This window comes from Amblyraja radiata, chromosome 16 (genome assembly GCF_010909765.2).
Source record: "Amblyraja radiata isolate CabotCenter1 chromosome 16, sAmbRad1.1.pri, whole genome shotgun sequence".
NCBI classification, from domain to species: Eukaryota; Metazoa; Chordata; class Chondrichthyes; order Rajiformes; family Rajidae; genus Amblyraja; species Amblyraja radiata.
Window position 1 is genome coordinate 29,440,148 of NC_045971.1, and position 17,978 is coordinate 29,458,125.

General features: G+C 45.5%; 1 protein-coding gene across 5 annotated transcripts in view; it reads left to right on the forward strand.

The window, feature by feature from the left end:
• Window positions 1–17,978, forward strand: part of gjc1 (gap junction protein gamma 1) — a 95,843-nt gene that overhangs the window by 60,348 nt on the left and 17,517 nt on the right. For 2 of the 5 annotated variants that reach the window (XR_004414346.1, XM_033035386.1), the window contains exon 1: window positions 8,438–8,617. The exons of 1 other annotated variant lie outside the window; for it this stretch is intronic. The gene's annotated coding sequence lies outside the window, so the exon portion shown is untranslated. Of the gene's footprint in view, window positions 1–5,191; window positions 5,219–8,437; window positions 8,618–9,051; window positions 9,384–17,978 lie in introns of those variants that run through there. 2 more of the 5 variants (XM_033035389.1, XM_033035388.1) reach the window with 2 other exon arrangements.

Sequence of the window (17,978 nt, forward strand, 5' to 3'; positions counted from 1 at the left end):
GGCCCAGCACCAATCCCCGAGACACACCATTAGTCACAGGTCTCCAGTGGTGGTGGTGGAAGCAATCTAGTACCACCACCCTCTGCTTCCTTCCATGAAACCAATTTTGTAACCAGAATATGAAATAGAAAAGTGCTGGAACATTGATCCAGAAATGCGAGTTTTGAATCCACTATGACAACTGGAGAATTTCAATTCAAAAACTCAAATACATGTAAGATCAAAATAAAAATATATATAGTTTCAGTACATATAACCATGAAACTACTGAATTGTTGCATCACCAACATGACTCAATTAATTTCCTTCAAGCAAATAAATAGAAACTTAGAAGTCAAACCAAGGCAAGCCCATCACAATCAATGGTGGAGCCATGGGGAGTGTTGTAGAGCAGAGCGATCTAGGAGTACAGATCCACAGTTCCCTGAAAGTGGCGTTGCAGGTTGATAAAGTGGTGAAGAAGGCTTTTGGCACATTGCCTTTCTCAGCCATGGAGTTAAGTGTAGAAGTTGGAATGTTACATTACAGTGGGTACACAGAGTGTGGTGGGTATATGGAATGAGCTGCCAGAGGATGTAGTTGAGGCAGGTACAATAATAATATTTGAAAAGGATTTGGACAGGTTCTTGGATAGGAAAGATTTAGAATTATGTGGGCCAAATGCAGGTAAATTTGGACCAGCTTAAATGGGGCATTCATGGTCGGCATCAATGAGTTGGGTCGAGGGGTCTGTTTCTGTGATGTATGACTCTTTGACTCTGATTCTAAATCCACCATCTTTACCCAGACTCATGGATGTGATTGGCTCTTAACTGCCTTCTTGGGTCAGGCCAGTGATAACTGGCGGCATTTCCAACATTGTCCACAACCTGTGAGCAAATAGATGTAGAAATTTCCCAGCCTTGAAATATCTCTCTAAGTTTCTGGGAATAAAAAGCCACAGACGTCCATAGCCGTCTTGATTATATTTCTTCCCAAGCTTCTTTCAGGATTCTATTTCATTTTCCCAATGTTTCCCTGGTTACATCTGTGGTTTGCCAACTGTTTTAAACGCATCTTCAATCTAAGATTCACACTCGCCATAATAGATTATGTCCCCTATCATTGTCATTTCTAAACCATGACTTTAGAGATAGAGTGGAAAAAGTCCCTTCGTCCCACCAGGTCCGTGCCGACCAGCGATCCCCATTCATTATCACTATCCTACACACTGGGGATAATTTAGAATATTATCAAAGCTGATTAATTTACAAATCTGTACTTCTTTGGGGTGTGGGAGGAAACCGGAGCACCCGGTGAAAACCCACACGGTCACGGGGAGAATGTGCAAACTTGGTACAGAGAGCACCCGTAGGCAGGATCGAACCTGGATCTCTGGCGCTGTAAGGCAGCAACTCTACGGCTGTGCCACTGGGCCGCTCCTAAACCTTTCCATTTCTTATTCTTCTGCGCTCCCTTTCAGAGCCTGCAAATGTCTTCCACCTTTTACTATCTTGAATAATCCTCAGCCATCTCCAACATCAGGTCAACATCTCCTTCCTTCCCTCTCAGCAGTCGGGTGTCACCTCTCCCCCCCCACAAAGACCCTCATCTTTCCATGACACTTTTCCAGGCAAGTGGCTCCCTTTACCTCCTAAGATAGACACAAAAAGCTGATGTAACTCAGGTAGCATCTCTGAAGAAAGGGAATAGGCGATGTTTTGGGTGGAGACCCTTCCACAGACTGAGAGTCAGGGGAGAGGGAAACAAGAGATATTGAAAGGTATATAGAACAAATGAATGAAAAGTATGCAAAAGAACAAGTCAAAGCCAGCAACGATGATCAAGGAAAGGTGGAGCACACAATGGTCTATTGTTGGCTGTGGCTGTGGGGAAGGTGATAAGAGTGATACAGTGAAACTCAACAGGACAGTGAAACTAGTACGGTGACTAGGGTGGGGGAGGTGATGGAGAGAGAGTCAATGCAAGGGTTACTTGAAGTTAGAGAAATCAATATTCATACTGCTGGGTTGTAAGCTGTCCAAGCGAAATATTAGGTGCTGTTCCTCCAATTTGCATTTGGCCTCACCCTGACAGTGGAGGAGGCTCAGGACAGAAAGGTCAGTGTGAGAATGGGACGGGGAGTCAAAGTGTTTGGCAACCGGGAGATCATTATGCCGAGGCGGACTGAGCGAAGGTGTTCAGCGAAACGATTGCCGAGCCTGCGCTTGGTCTCGCCGAAATATAGGAGTCCACACCTGCAACAGCGGATACAGCAAATGCGGTTGGAGGAGGTGCAAGTAAACCTCTGCCTTACCTCCTCCTCCTCTCCTGGGTCTCAAACCCTCTAAGTCAGACTAGTTTCCTTGTATTCCTATCTAGTTTATTTGTTAACTGTGATGCATTCCTCTGTACAATAGGGAGACCAACGCAGTTTTGCACAACATCACTGGTGAATTACCAGGCCTGGCCATGAGTTTCCAATTATGTGGTTTTAATTATAATTTTAATACTCTGTCCTAGTCCCACTTTGGGCTTGGATTCCTGCATTGTTTAAGTGAAGCTAATAAGTGCAAGTTCAAAAATCAATAGCATCTTAGTCAATTGCATCTTTCTGGAATCCAAGAATTGGTTCAACAATCACAGATTCCAGCCATTGGTCTCTTTTGTTCAAACACCAATCACTGATATAGATTCCATGTTGGTCTTCACATCCTCCCCAGATCCAATTTTGGTTTCTCTTCCTCTTACCATATCACAATCCAAATTCTGCATTTTCAATGTTGTTTGTTCTCCCCTCACCATCCTACCTTTCCTTGCTTTCCTCCTTAAACCTCTCACATCTCCAGTATTTGCACAGCTGTTGAAAAGTTAACAAAATGATAACTCCATTCCATTCTCTTAGGTGTTGCCTTACCAGATGGTTACCAGAAAAGCCTTGAGATTAGAGGGGCAAAGTTTAAAGGACTTGTGCGTGGCACATTTTTTTTTTTTGCATTAGAGGGTGTCGGGAACGCATTGCCAGGGGTGGTGGTGAAGGCAGATACGATAGTGGGGGTGAAGAGGTTTTGGATAGGCACATGGATGTGCAGGGAGTGGAGGGATATGGATTATGTGCAGGCCGATAAGAGTTGGTTGGTCTTGGCACAGACATTGTGGGCCGAATGGCCTGTTCCTATGCTGTAATGTTCTATGACGTACTGCACTTCAGCTTTAACTCAGAAGATTGTAGATTCATGTGCCCTCAGAGACTAAAAGACAGATTAGCAGGGGAGCTATTCCCAATGCCCAATTTGTATTCTTGGATGGAGATAATTTTAGATTACCTGGTCATTATCCCATTGGGAGCAAGTTGGCTGCAGGGCTTCCTATATTACAGCGGTAACTACACTTCAAAATGTATTTCACTGTCTGCAGAGATCTTGGGATTTTCCATAAAGATACACTGGGATGTACTAAAAAAAGACTTTATATTTGTGGTAAAAAGGTGATTCACAAAAGAGGGACAATCATTATCGAACGCCGAGCCGAAGGAGAAGGTATTACAACCTTGATAAAAGATTGATCTAAAAGGTGAGTTCTAAGAAGGGACATAATGGAGCAGAAGGGAATGCAGACTAGCCTGTAAATGTTGAATGTTGGATAGGGTGGCTAAAGATCAGTTATGGAGCAAATCAGGCTATTGACTAGTCAAGTCAACTTTATTTGTCATATACACATACAAGGTGTGCAGTGAAATGAAAGTAGCAATGCCTGCGGATTGTGCAAAAAACTACAGAACAGAATAGAACAGAATCAGTATTTACATGTTAGAAAATATTTTTTTACGAAAGACACACTACAGTAAATTAGTACAGTAAATTAGTCCCTGGTGAGATAAGAGTATACCGTCCTGATGGCCTGTGGGAAGAAGCTCTGTCTCATCCTCTCTGGTTTCACAGCATGACAGCGGAGGCGTTTGCCTGCCTGTAGCATCTGGAACAGTCCGTTGCTGGGGTGGAAGGGGTCCCCCATAATGTCGCTGGCTCTGGATCTGCACCTTCTGATGTATAGGTCCTATACGAACTCTATGAATTCTAACTACACTACGAACTGCCTTGGTGATATTGGGCGGTCTGCCCACTGCTTTGGGTATCACGGTGGCACAGCCGTAGAGTTTGTCTTACGGCGCCGGAGACCCTGGTTCGATCCTGACTATGGGTGCTGTCTGTATGGAGTTTGTACGTTTTCCCCGTGATCGCATGGGTTTTCTCCAGGAGCATTTTGTTTCCTTCCACATTCCAAGGTCATACAGGTTTGTAGGTTAATTGGCTGCTGTGAGAATTGTAAATTGTTCCTAGTGTGTAGGATGATGTTAGTGTATGGGGATCATTGGTCGGCACAGACTCGGTGGGCTGAAAGACCTGTTTCCACGCTGTATTACTAAATTAGCCTAAATACCAGGAACTTTGGGCTTTGTGTTGTTTTGCACTATATTGGGTTTTTGATTACTTTAACTTTTTTTGTTTGTTTATTTATTATTGTGTTTACAACCCTGATTTTTCCTGTAAGAAATTAATTAATAGATCATGGAGGGATTGATAGGTAGATGAGAACTGCAGGAGAGTCAGGAAACTGGGAACCCAGTGTGGGTGGGTGGTGAGCAGAGAGAGGTAGTGCAGGGAGGGGAAAGCAACTGGGTGATGGTGGGGGAGGTGGAATGGAAAACCATGTGTGCATGGGAGGACCTGGGTAGTTGAGGAGAGAAGGGGAGGGAGTCTACCTGAAATTGAAGAAGTCAATGTTTATGTCTTTATGTTGTGGGCTACCCAAGCAGAATATGAGATGCTGTTCCACCATTTTGCATGTGTCCTCACTCTGGCAATGCAGGAGGACAAGGACATAGGTGGGATTGAGAAGGGGAATTGAATTGCGACTAGGAGCTTCAGCTGGCCCTGGTGAACAGAGAGCAAGTGCTCGGTCTACGCCTAGACCTGCTGGTGTGAGGAGAGAAGTTTGAAGATATCTACGTAGATCTCACTGGCAAAGGCCAGCTATCAAACGTGGTAGTCCGAGACTTGCTGAGAAATTTGGGATCTGTCAAAGGAATGCGGTAGCATTAAAAATAAAGTAACTCAACGGGTCAGACAGCATCTCTAGAGAACATGGATAAATGACATTTCAGGTCGGGATGTTTAAGAAAGAACTGCAGATGTGGGAAAATTCGAAGGTAGACAAAAATGCTGGAGAAACTCAGCGGGTGAGGCAGCATCTATGGAGCGAAGGAATAGGTGATGTTTCGGGTCGAGACCCTTCTTCAGACTGATGTTAAGAACTGCAGATGCTGGAAAAATCGAAGATAGGCAAAAATGCTGGAGAAACTCAGCTGGTGAGGCAGCATCTATGGAGCAAAGAAATATGTGACGTTTCGGGTCGAGACCCTTCTTCAGATTGATGGGCGGAATGCTTTTTTAGACTGATCGAAGTAGGAGGGAGGAAGCTGGAAGTGAGGTGGGTGTGGGAGAAAGCCAGGCAAGTGATAGGTGGATACAGGTGAGGGGAGTTGATTTGCAGACGGGTGGACAAATGCCAGAGATGAAAAGAAGACGAAGGTTTCTGAGACGAGGAGAGAAGGGGCATGAATTGTTAGGCCAGTAGTATTAATTGCAGGTATGGATCCAGTGGAGGATAAAGTGAAGGTGAAGTCCATTGTAGATCTGGGTGAGTGAGGCTCAAAGCTGCAGGAGAGATCAGGCAAGGGCCAGAAGTTGTGGGCGCAAGGCGGAGAGTGGAGAACGCAGTGCACAGCAAGAGAGCTGTTGTGGCAAGCGGTGGATGAAGTGTAAGTACCAGAGATCCTGCTTGGGTCCAAACTGGGAGACCTGGAAATGGAGCTGGAAGCCACATGGCAAAAGATGACCCTTACCATAACACTGGAAGACCCGAAATGCTGGAGTAACTAATTGGGACGGGCAGTATCTCTGGAGAGAAGGAATGCCATATCACTGTCCAGTTGAGTGAGGAAAGTCCAGCCATTTCTCAAGTCAGTTTGATCTTGGATCAAACGTCCACACTGTACAGAAAGGAAGCTTATTATTGTTTTATTGCCTTTTAATGGATGTTGGTGAGCGTTGTTGGGGATATGCCTCAGCCTTCCTAGGAATTAGAGGCGCACGGAGCCGCTAAATCCAACTGGAAGACATCCGTCACTTCCGGTACATGTTATTAATGCTAGAAACGTGTACGTTCCTACCTGTTAAAAAACGCCAAAACTTTGAATTTTTGCGCTGAAAAAAATTGTGGGAGTCGGGGTAAGTGTGAGAGACATGTACCCAATTTTAGAATTCCAAACGTGAAGCGAAATGAAGGTATAGAGAAGCGAGAACTGAAGGGACTACAGCAGCTAAAGTGCTTGGTAAACATTGAAAATATTGGGAATTATCGCGTTTGCTCACTGCATTTCATAAAGTAAGGCATTATTTGTGTTTTTTCTTGATTCCTTTGGTATCTAAAAATTCTCAAGTGATAAATCTGGCTGTAAATGTTTCTTCAGATGCATTTTCATTTTGTATGTAAAAACCCACGAGAACCATGAGCGATTTAAAAAAATTACAGCCAGATTTATCACTTCTGAAACTTTTTAGATGCCAAAGGAATCAAGAAAAAACACAAATAATGCCTTACTGTTGATGAAATGCAGTGAGCAAACGGCCAATGTTCGCCAAGCACTCTGACTGTTGTTGTCCCTTCAGCTCTCGTATTCATCTACCGTCATTTCTCCGCACTTTTGGAATTCTGAAGTATGCTAAATGTCTCACACGCTTATCCAGATTTCCATAATTATTTACAGCGCAAAAATTGACCATTTCAGCGGGTTTTTACGGGCCCGCTACACTGGAAACAATGGTAAGTGCCTACCTGCAGTACATCGCGTGTAATCCATTTGGAGTAGCCTAGCAACAGTACGGGTCATGGGTCGTGACCCGACTGCCGTGAAACCTCCCTATAGAAAGTTTCAGAAGTAATAAATCTGGCTGTAATGTTTTTTAATCGCCCATGGTTCTCGTGGGTTTTTACATACAAAATGAAAACGCATCTAAAGAAAAATTTACAGCCAGATTTATCACTTCTGAGGATTTTTAGATACCAAAGGAATCAAGAAAAAACACAAATAATGCCTTACTGTTGATGAAATGCAGTGAGCAAACGTGATAATTCCCAATATTTTCAATGTTTACCAAGCATTTTAGCTGCTGTAGTCCCTTCAGTTCTCACTTCTCTATACCTTCATTTCGCTTCACGTTTGGAATTCTAAAGTTGGGTACATGTCTCTCACACTTACCCCGACTCCCACAATTTGGTTCAGCGCAAATATTCAACGTTTTGGCGGTTTTTAACAGGTAGGAAAGTACGCGTTTCTAGCATTAATAACATATACCGGAAGTGCCGGATGTCTTCCAGTTGGATTTAGCGGCTCCGTGCGTCGAGCCCTATGACCCAGTGACCTTTCGTGCAACCTCCCTATAGTCAGGATCGAACCGGCACCGTCCCAAACCAGCCTGACTTGTTCTCACTGGAATTTAGAAGGATGAGAAGAAAATTCTTAAATTGGGCAGGCTAGATGCAGGACAAATGTTCCCCATGTTGAGCAGTCCAGAACCAGGGGTCACAGTTTAAGAATAAGGGATAGGCCATTTAGGACTGAGATGAGGAAAAACGTATTTACTTTTAAAAGGTTTGAATCGGTGGAATTCTCTGCCACAGCAGGCGGGGTGGGGGGCAATTAATTGGATATTTTCAAGAGAGAGTTAGATTTAGCTCTTAGTGCTAAAGGAATTAAGGGATGTGGGGAAAAAGCAGGCACGAGGTACTGGTTTTAAATGATCAGCCGTGATCATATTGAATGGCGGTGCTGGCTCGAAGGGCCGAATGGCCTACTCCTGCACATATGTTCAAGAAGGAACTGCAGATGCTGGAAAATCGAAGGTACACAAAAATGCTGGAGAAACTCAGCGGGTGCAGCAGCATCTACGGAGCGAAGGAAATAGGTGACGTTTCGGGCCAGTCTGAAGAAGGGTTTCGGCCCGAAACGTCACCTATTTCCTTCGCTCCATAGATGCTGCTGCACCCGCTGAGTTTCTCCAGCATTTTTGTGTGCCTGCACATATGTTTCTATGTTTTGGGGCGCATTGTGATATTCACCAGCAGTGTGTAATTGGCAAAGGCTTCGAGTGCAGTTCTCCCCCTGTGTGAACGATGGGGGTGGAAAGTGTCAGCGAGAGTACAATGCGGCTTTGTTAGCGTTCCTCCGGCCGCTGCCCACTGCAGAACTGTCCCAGACCCTGTCCCAGCCCCAGTCCCTGTCCCAGCCCCAGTCCCTGTCCCAGTCCCTGCCCCTGCCCCTGCCCCTGCCCCAGTCCCTGTCCCAGCCCCAGCCCCAAGCTCCAGCCCCAGTCCCTATCCCTGCTCCAGCCCCCAGTCCCAGCCCCAGCCCCAGGCGCCGGGCAAGCAGGGCAGGGCAGTGTGTGAGCGGGACGCTGGGGAAGTCCACGCCCAGCACTGTTCGGACAGGGAAGAGCAGCGGGCTGGCGAGCCCGGCCGGCTGTCTGTCTGCCGTGTGGGCTGAACCCCTCCCCACGATGAGCGGCCGCCCCCACAGGTAACAAAACTTGCCGCGAGTTGCCCGGGAGTTAGAGCTGGAGCCGGAGATCGGCCCCGTTATAGGGAGCGCAGCGTGGCCCAGGCACCGGGACACGGACTCTTCCAGCCCGGGGGGCACGGGACGGGGTGGGGGGGGGAGGTAGGGCTACGGGGTGGGGGGAAGGGGGAATTGAGGTAAAAGTTGGGAGGTGAGGAGGTGTCTGGCAGAGGGGTAGGAGAGAGGATGTTGTAGGGGAGAGGTTGAGAGGTGGTTTGGGGAGGGGGGGGGGAGAGGGTAGGGTCTGGGAGAGGGAGGAGGAGAGGTTGAGGGGTGGGGATATGAGGGGGCAAGGGTCGGGAGGGCAGGGGGGGGGAGAGCGAGCGGCGGGGGGGGGGGGGTGGGGGCTTTCAGGACAGACAGACCCAGGGGTGGGGTTGCCTCATTTAAACGGTGGAAGGGAGAGGAGCTCTATTTCACTTCATTAAACTGGTCAAATGTTACCGGGAAGTTGAACGTATTTGCTGCTGAAGTTTCGATGCAACTATTCCCCCCCCCGTGTTTCTTTGTGTCTTTGCTTTGCCGCTCTCTGCGGGACGTCCAGACAGCGAACCACTCGCCAGCCCCGAGTCTGGGCGGCAGCCGGGGTCTCGCTCACTCCCTCATCTCCACCCTCCCCTTTTCTAAGACGCGGCCAAACACCAGCGAGACAGAAGGTTTGCGAGACCCCGGCATCGTCTCAGAAACAGTGGGTAGAAAGTAGAAAGTTTTGCTCGGCATGACCACTGTGAGACAGCAACAATATTGCAGCTCTTGGTATGAGCTCTGTGTGACCACAGGAGTGGGGATTGGTTGCATCATTTAAAAATGGGCAAACAAGTATTAATACTTTAAAATGAAACTTATACTGATAGTCTGCTTTGTATAGCGTGTATCATCAAGGAACTAAAACCTTATGAAAGTAGGTAACTTTTGAGGTTTCAGATGCAGGCAGTTTTTATTTGATAGTTTCATAAGTTCCAGGAGCAGAATTTGGCCATGGCTGATGTATCTCTCCCTCTCAACCCCATTCTTCTTCTGCCTTCGCTCCCTGACACCCTCACTAATCAGGAATCTGTCAAACCCTGCCTGAAAAATATCCATTGACTTGGCCTCCACAGCCGCCTGTGGCAATGAATTCTGCTGGAGAACTGTGGGAGCAGCAGCATCTGAGGAGGGAAGGGGACGACCACGCAGGAATTGAATTGAATACTTTATTGTCACATGTGACAAGTCGCAGTGATATTCTTTGCTTGCGTACCATACCAAGGTATGTAAATAGTCGCCCATAAAGGGCACTTACAAAGTTACAAAACAAATTCCCCGCCCCTTCCCAGTTCCCTCTGTTCTCCCTAACGCCAGGTCCCCATTGTCCATTGTTCTACTGCCCCCCCCCCCCCCCTTCTCATGGCGGCCCTTCCACACCGGGTCCTCCTTCGCTCCTTCCCTCGGCAGTAGCGTCCTCGCTCCACGTATCCGTCTACGTCCGTCATCGGCCACCGCTTCGACCTTTCCACTAATGCTGCCAGGTCTTCTCTGGACACCTCTGGAAAAAGAGGGTTGCCTCAGCTCCCTTTGCCAGCTTTCTCCAGGATGTCCCTGGGACGTTCCTTCAGAAAGGACTTGAGGAGGAATTCCTTCAGTCAGAGGGTGGTGAATCCGTGGAATTCATTGCCACAGAAGGCTGGGGAGACCAAGTCAATGGATATTTTTATGGCAGAGATAGATTCTTGATTAGAACGGGTGTCAAGGGTTATGGGAAGAAGGGAGGAGAATGAGGTTAGGACGGAGAGATAGATCAACCACGATTGAATGGCGGAGTAGACTTGATGGGCCGAATGGCCTAGTTCTAGTATCATTTATGAACCCGCTGAGTTCCTCCAGCATGTTGTGCTTTGCTCAAGATTCCAGCATCTGCGGTCTGTTGTGTCTTCATCTATTTAAACCCTCTACAGTGTGTTTTTGGAGTATTTTTAGAGAAATTGCTCTGGGCCGATTGTACTGTTAATTACAGGTCAGTTGTTTGCATGTTTATAGAGATCAGCAAGGGCCATGTTCGAGGATGTTTCCCCAGGTTGTTGAACCGATATTCTTTCCTTATTGCAGCTTTTGTGGATATTTGGTTGCTAAATTGATGAGTACAGATCCACCGTCGATTTTTGTGCACCCTTGGTTCTAGAGCCTTGCCGGATAATTCATTTTGCCAGACCAACAGCGATCACGTCATAATGATACCGCAATACACCTCCGACCCACGAATTATACCCCTCCCATGTCTCTAAAGCATCATGGACTGCTAAAAACTTAAATAAAGAATTAACAATTAGCAAAGGGGTAAACAATCAACTCTTTCAGGAAAGAGGCACACATGCTAAAAGAGCGTGTGCCACACAAAATTCGCTTGTAATTTTGTCTGGATTAATGGAGGTTCCAGACCATCAGTTGCCAGAAAATCGATGGTTGACTTGTAGTTATTGAGGTAGTGTGAGTCTTCCAGCCACAAGCTTTGCCATTTAAGGAGTTTCAAAATGAATTACAAAAACACAAGCAATTTTCTTTTCATAAGTGATGGGAGCAGAATTAGGCCATTTGGCCCATTTAATCTACTCTGCCATTCAATCGTGGCTGATCTAACTCTCCCACTCAACCCCATTCTCCTGTCTTCTCCCCATAACCCTTGACACCTGGGGTGGTACTAATCAGGAGTATGTCAATCTCTGCCTTAAACATATCAATTGACTTGGCATCTACTGTCCTCTGTGGCAATGAATTCCACAGATTCACCACGCTTTGACTAAAGAAAGTCCTTATTCCAAAAGGTACGTCCTCTAAATTCTGAGGCTACGGCCTTAGGTGCTAGACTCTCCCACTAATGGAAGCATTCTCTCCACATCCACTCTATCCGGGCTTTTTGACCTCTTGAATTCTTCCCCGACGTTAAATTCTAAAGCAGACTTGAGTCATTTCAAGCGTCAAGAGAGTCAAGAGTGTTTTATTGTCATATGTCCCGGACATATACCGCAAGACATATACAGAATATGTAAACATAGTACATAACGGGGGAAAAGAAAAAAGTTCAATAAATAACAAATATAGTGCAATGATAATATAGTCTTTTGCATTTCAGAGCTTATTCGTTGTTGTGTTTAATAGCCTGATAGCTGTAGGGAAGAAGCTGTTCCTGAACCTGGACTTTACAGTTTTCAGACTCCTGTACCTTCTTCCTGCTGACAATGGTGAAATTAGATGGAAACGCGAGTCACAAAGGATTGCAGCCAGCGAAGCGAGTGGGCAAGGCCAGCATGGAAATCATTATGGTGATTCAAGGCATGCAGAGGCCAAGGGTTCGACAGCACTTTGTTCAAAGCCTAGACCAGATGGTGGTGTAAGTTGCTGCCTTACAGCGCATGCAGCGCCAGTGATCCGGGTTTAAACCCAACTATGGGTGCTGTCTGTACGGAGTTTGTACATTCTCCCCGTAACTGGGATTTCTCCGAGATCTACAAATTACTCCCACACTAACAAGACGTACAGGTTTGTAGGTTAATTGGCTTGCTATAAATGTAAATTGTCCCTAGTGTGTGTAGGATAGTGTTAGTATGTGGGGATCGCTGGTCGGTGCGGACTCTGGGATGAAAGGCCTGTTACCGCGCTGTATCTCTGAACTGAACCAGACCCTGTAGGGGTTCAGGATTTGGGCATTGTATACCATGTCTTTTCCTTAATCAGTCCCCGAAGATCAAAACTGAATTGCTTTCTCCCCAGTTTTGTAGTTCTTTAGTTTAATTTTTTGTCACGTGTACCGAGGTACCATGAAAAGCTTTAGTTACACGCAAACCATTCAGCGGAAATACTATACATTATTACAATCGAGCCCTGTACAGATGCATGCTAAATGGAATAACATTTAGTCTAGTAACGTCCGATTAAAGATAGTCTGAGGGTCTCCGATGAGGTAGATGGTAGCTCATCTGGAGAGTTGGTGATTGGATGGTTCAGTTGCCTGATAACAGCTGGGAAGAAACTGTCCCTGAATCTGGAGGTGTGCGTTTTCACACTTCTGTACCCCTTGCCTGATGGGAGAGGAGAGAAGGTAGAGTGCCCGGGGTAAGACTCGTCCTTGATTATGCTGACGGCTTTGCCAAGGCAGCGTGAAGTGTAGATTAAGTCAATGGAAGGGAGGTTGGTTGGTGTGATGGTCTGGGCTGCGTCCACAATTCTCCGCAGTTTCTTGCTGTCTTGGATGGAGCTGTTTACAAACCATGTGATGCATTCTGATAAAATGCTCTCTACGCCGCATCTGTAGACGTTGCTGGGGACATGCCGAACTTCCTAAGCCTTATAAGGAAGTCGAGGCATTGGCGTGCTTTCGTGACCATTGCTTCACTGTGGCTCGTCCAGGATGTGCCAATGAAGCTCAATGGGAACTGCAGACTCTTCCACAGATGGGGCAAGAGATGGCAGGCAGTTGGGTGGGTGATGGTTTGTGAGGCTGCCCCCACTTGGGGTTTGTGTGGGGTCGAGTTTCCCAGTAGCATTCTTAATGCTGCTTTGCCACATTGAGTAGTCGCGGGCCAGAGATGTCCAGGCGGTAGTGAGGATGTTGTATTTCTTTAAGGAGGCAGCCAGCCTGGTAATCTTCTCTCATATACCTCAGAATAGAGCATTTCATCTATGTGGCTGATGAATGCTTTACAGCATACGTTTAGCAAAATAACACTGGTTGAATAGTTAAATTACGAGGAAGCTGGAAATAAAATTGGTTATAATCCTTTGGTGATCTAATTGAAGTATTTTGAATGCTGTAAGAGTATAAAACAAAACTATTTTAAAGACATTTGGACATATATATGGATAGGAAATGTTTCGAGAGATATGGACTAAATTAGATGGGCCATCTTGGTTGGCATGGAGGCGTTGGACCGAGCGGCCTGTTTCTGTGCTGTATGACTGTGACTCATTCCTTGGAGCACAGGAAGGTGAGGGGTAATCTTATGGAGGTGTACGGGACCATGAGGGAATGCACAGAGTATTTTACCCAGACTAGGGGAAACAAGAACCAGTGGACATATGTTTAAAATGAGAGGGGATACATAGATACATAGACAATAGGTGCAGGAGTAAATAATTCGGACCTTCGAGCCAGCATCGCCATTCAATGTGCTCATGGCTGATCATCCCCAATTAGTACCCCGATCCTGCCTTCTCCCCATATCCTTTGATTCCGCTGGCCCTAAGAGCTCTATCTAATGCCCCTGTCCCACTTAGGAGACCTGAACGGGAACCTCTGGAGACTTTGAGCCCCACCCAAGGATTCCGTGCAGTTCCCGGAGGTTTTTGTCAGTCTCCCTACCTGCTTCCACTACCTGCAACCTCCGGGAACCACACAGAAACCTTGGTTGGGGCGCAAAGTCTCCAGAGGTTTCCGTTCAGGTTTCCTAAGTGGGACAGGGGCATAACTCTCTTTTGAATGCATCCAGTGAATCGACCTCCTTTGCCTTCTGAGGCAGTGAATTCCACAAATTCACAACACACTGTGTGAAAAAGTATTTCCTCATCTCGGTTCTAAATGGCCTACCCTTTATTCTTAAACTGTGGCCCCTGGTTCTGGACTTTCCCAACATCAGGGACATGTTTCCTGCATCTAGCGTGTCCAATCCCTTAATAATCTTATATGTTTTTATAAGATCCCCATCTCATCCTAAATTCCAGTGAATACAAGCCCAGTCGCTCCATTCTTTCATCATAAGACAGTCTCTCCATCCTGGGAATTAACCTCGTGAACCTACACTGCACTCCCTAACTGCAGCAGGACCTCTTTGCTCCTATACTCAACTTCTCACGTTATGAAGGCCAACATGCCATTAGCTTTCTTTACTGCCTGCTGTACCTGCATGCTTAGTTTTCAGTGACTGATGTACAAGGACACCCAGGTCTCGTTGTACTTCCCCTTTTCCTGACACCATTCACATAATAATCTGCCTTCCTGTTCTTGCCACCAAAATGGATAACCTCACATTTATCTACACAACAGGGACATTTAACCACAGGGAAAGATTCCATTGGAACCCGAGGGCCAATATTTTCGCGCAGAGGGCGGTGGGTATATGAAACGAGCTGCTAGAGGAGGTAGCTGAGGCAGGTACTATAACAGCATCTAAAATACATTTGGATATGTAAATTTATAGGAAATATTTAGAGCCAAACATGGGTAGATGGGATTAGTGTACATGGCATGTTGGGACGTTGGGCTTGTTTCTGTTCTGTATAGTTCTTCTGACTAAAAAAAAACAAGGTGCTGGAGAAAGACACAAGAGACTGTGTATGCTGGAATCTCGTGCAAAGCACAAAGTGCTGGAGGAACACAGCGGGCCAGGTAGCATCTGTGGAGGGAATGGGTTTTGGTGGAGGCCCGTCTTCAGACTGATGAAGAGTATGATAGACTTGAAATCAAAGCTAGTTCCTTTGTGTGTGAGTACCAGAACAAGTGGGTTTTTAAAGTTTAGTCTTGGGTGATTTGATTGAAAACTGGCGCACTTTTTATCTACCAAATTGTGCGGATTTGGAAACGGCAGCTCCAGAGGGCTTGGGTACGAGTTCAGGCTAAAGCTTAAAGCCTGAGGTTAACTTTACAGGGTAAAAATTAAAGATGGCGCGGGAGAGTGGTGACACCTTATGTGAAGATGTTGTCATGTTTACAGTATCCCTTCATGTGTACAAGTGATTTCATTGCAGCTGGTATATATGACCATAATCTAATCTGATTCTGATCTAAGACGAGTAGTAAGGACAAGGATAAGTGACTGAAGGAGGATAAGAGTTAAGGTACGAGATCTCATACATTTGATAAAATGACAGAGCAGACTCACAGGATTGAGAGCAGCACAGTGGCGCAATGGTAGAGTTACTGCAGAGACCCAGGTTCGATCCTGACTATTGGGTGTTGTCTGTACGGAGTTTGTATGCTCTCCCTGTGACTGCGTTGGTTTTCTCCAGGTGTTCTAGTTTCCGTCCACACTCCAAAGGCGTTCAGGTTTGTAGGTTAATTGGCTTCTGTAAATTGTAGATTGTCCCCAATGTGGAGGATAGTGTTAGTGTACGGGGGATCGCTGGTTGGTGCGGACTTTGTGGGCCAAAGGACCTGTTTCCGCGATGCATCTGTAAAGTCTGAAGATTGAGTGACTTGTTCATATTTCCCCATCTTTAATGCAATCGACTGCTTGTTGAAATTACTGAGGCTATTCACTGTACCCTCCACTAAAATCAGTAGTACTGCTCATATGATGATCAAGGCATCAAGGTAGTTCTGCTATTGTGCTAAACTTGTTTACAGGCAAACTTCAAACTCTAGAAGTCACAGGTATTTTCATTTTCCTCTTGTGTCATCTCTTGTGTCTACTTCCTGCTCTCTTCCTTACATCCCCATTTAAGCTGGTATTTCCTATTTTCTGTCTGACTTGCCAGCTGTCTGTATGTTTAAAGTTTCCCTTCCTCTGGAACGTTTTCTTCCCTCTGTGAAGCTGTCCTTTACACCATCCAACTGGACATCTACACCCACCCCAATCCCCACCTTTATCCGCGGAACGTCCAACAGATTTGGGAATGGCTGCATCCTCCAATATCGCAAAATGTCGCCCAATGTCTTTCACTCCGTGTAACCTGCTCCAACCTCTCGTAAAGCGCAGCATCGAAACTGCCCTGTACACTTCTTAACAAAGAAAGCATTTGAGTCACATATAATAAAGCTAGGACCATGGGCATCCACAGAGATATATGTGTGTTTGTGTGTGTGTGTGTGTGTACGAATCATCAATATGTGTTGACAAGGCTTGCTTTTATTAAAATAAGGTAATTAAAGGCTAATGTTATGTTGGCTTTAATGCCGTAATGGCTGGAAAATAATAGGGAGGGATGTAGATGCTAGTTTACCAAAAAAAAGACAGAAAGTCTGGAGCAACTTAGCGGGTCAGACAGCATTCCTGGAGAACATGGATGGTTAAAGTTACGGATTGGGACCCTTCTTCAAAAAGGAAGGAAGATTTGCTGTAGCTGTACAAAGCCCTAGTTAGATCGCTTCTGGATTACTACCCACAACTCCTGCTATGTTAACCTTGGAGGTGGCCCTGTGCAGAATCAGTGGACGTTGATCAGGGTTCCAAGAGTTAAATTATGGTGAGGTCCTGTAAAAGCCAGAGTATTTAATTGTCGTGTGTACTAACGATGGAACAATGAAATTCATGCAGCAGAATAACAGGCCTGTAAACACAATACTCATAGATAACATAATGAACCAAAAATCAATAATTTAAAAAAAACACAATTCTAGTGCAAAAATCCTGAAGTCCTCGGTGCAATCAAGATGGCTCATAGTTTGTGTAGGAAGGAAATGAAGATAGATGCAAAAAGCTGGAGGCTCAACGGGTCAGGCAGCATCTGTGGAGAAAAGGAATAGGTGACGTTTTGTTTAGTTAATATTTTGTGGCGTTCAAGAGCCTATTAGTTGTTGGGGCGAAGCATCTTCTTTCATTTTCCCTGCTCTCTCCCCTCTCCGTGACCTCTTCCTTTTTCTTGATGTGCCTGAACCTCACAGAGGAGGCAACCTGGGCTTGATCTTTTTGGAAAAAAATGGGAAGTTATTGAGTGATTTTATTGAGGTTTTTAGGATCATGAAAGGAAGTGATAAAGAAACCTTTTGCTGGTGGAGTTGTCTAGGAGAATAGGATTAAGAAAGTCATAGGCAGACGATTCACATTTGCTGAATAAAGGACGTCATCACCACATAACTGTTGCAGTGGCTCCACCTTGTGAAGGACAATATTAACACAAGAATATTTGCCAAGTCCGATTTTGAATGATGTAAAATATAAAGTTTCTTAGTTTCAAAAATGCGTGTGAAGGGCCACTCCTTGCAATTTATTATTATTTTTTTTAAAAAATGCTTTGAATTATCAGAAGACGGCAGTATATTTTTATATGTGTAGGAAGGAACTGCAGATGATGGTTTAAACCGAGGATAGCCACAAAAAGCTGGAGTAAATCAGCGGGTAAGTCAGCATCTCTAGAGAATAGGAGCAGGCGACGTTTCGGATTGAGTGAAGAAGGGTCTCGACCCGAAACGTCACTATTCCTTTTCTCCAGAGATGGTGTATGTTTATATATCTCTATGAATAGCTCAATTGTAATCATGTATTGTCTTTCCGCTGTCTGGTTGGCACGCAAAATAAGCTTTTCAGTGTACACGTGCCACTAAACTAAACTAAAAGCGAAACCATTTAATTATTTTTTAAATGAAACCATGAATCTGGTGCCTGTGAATTGCTGCAGACTATGTCATTAATGTGTA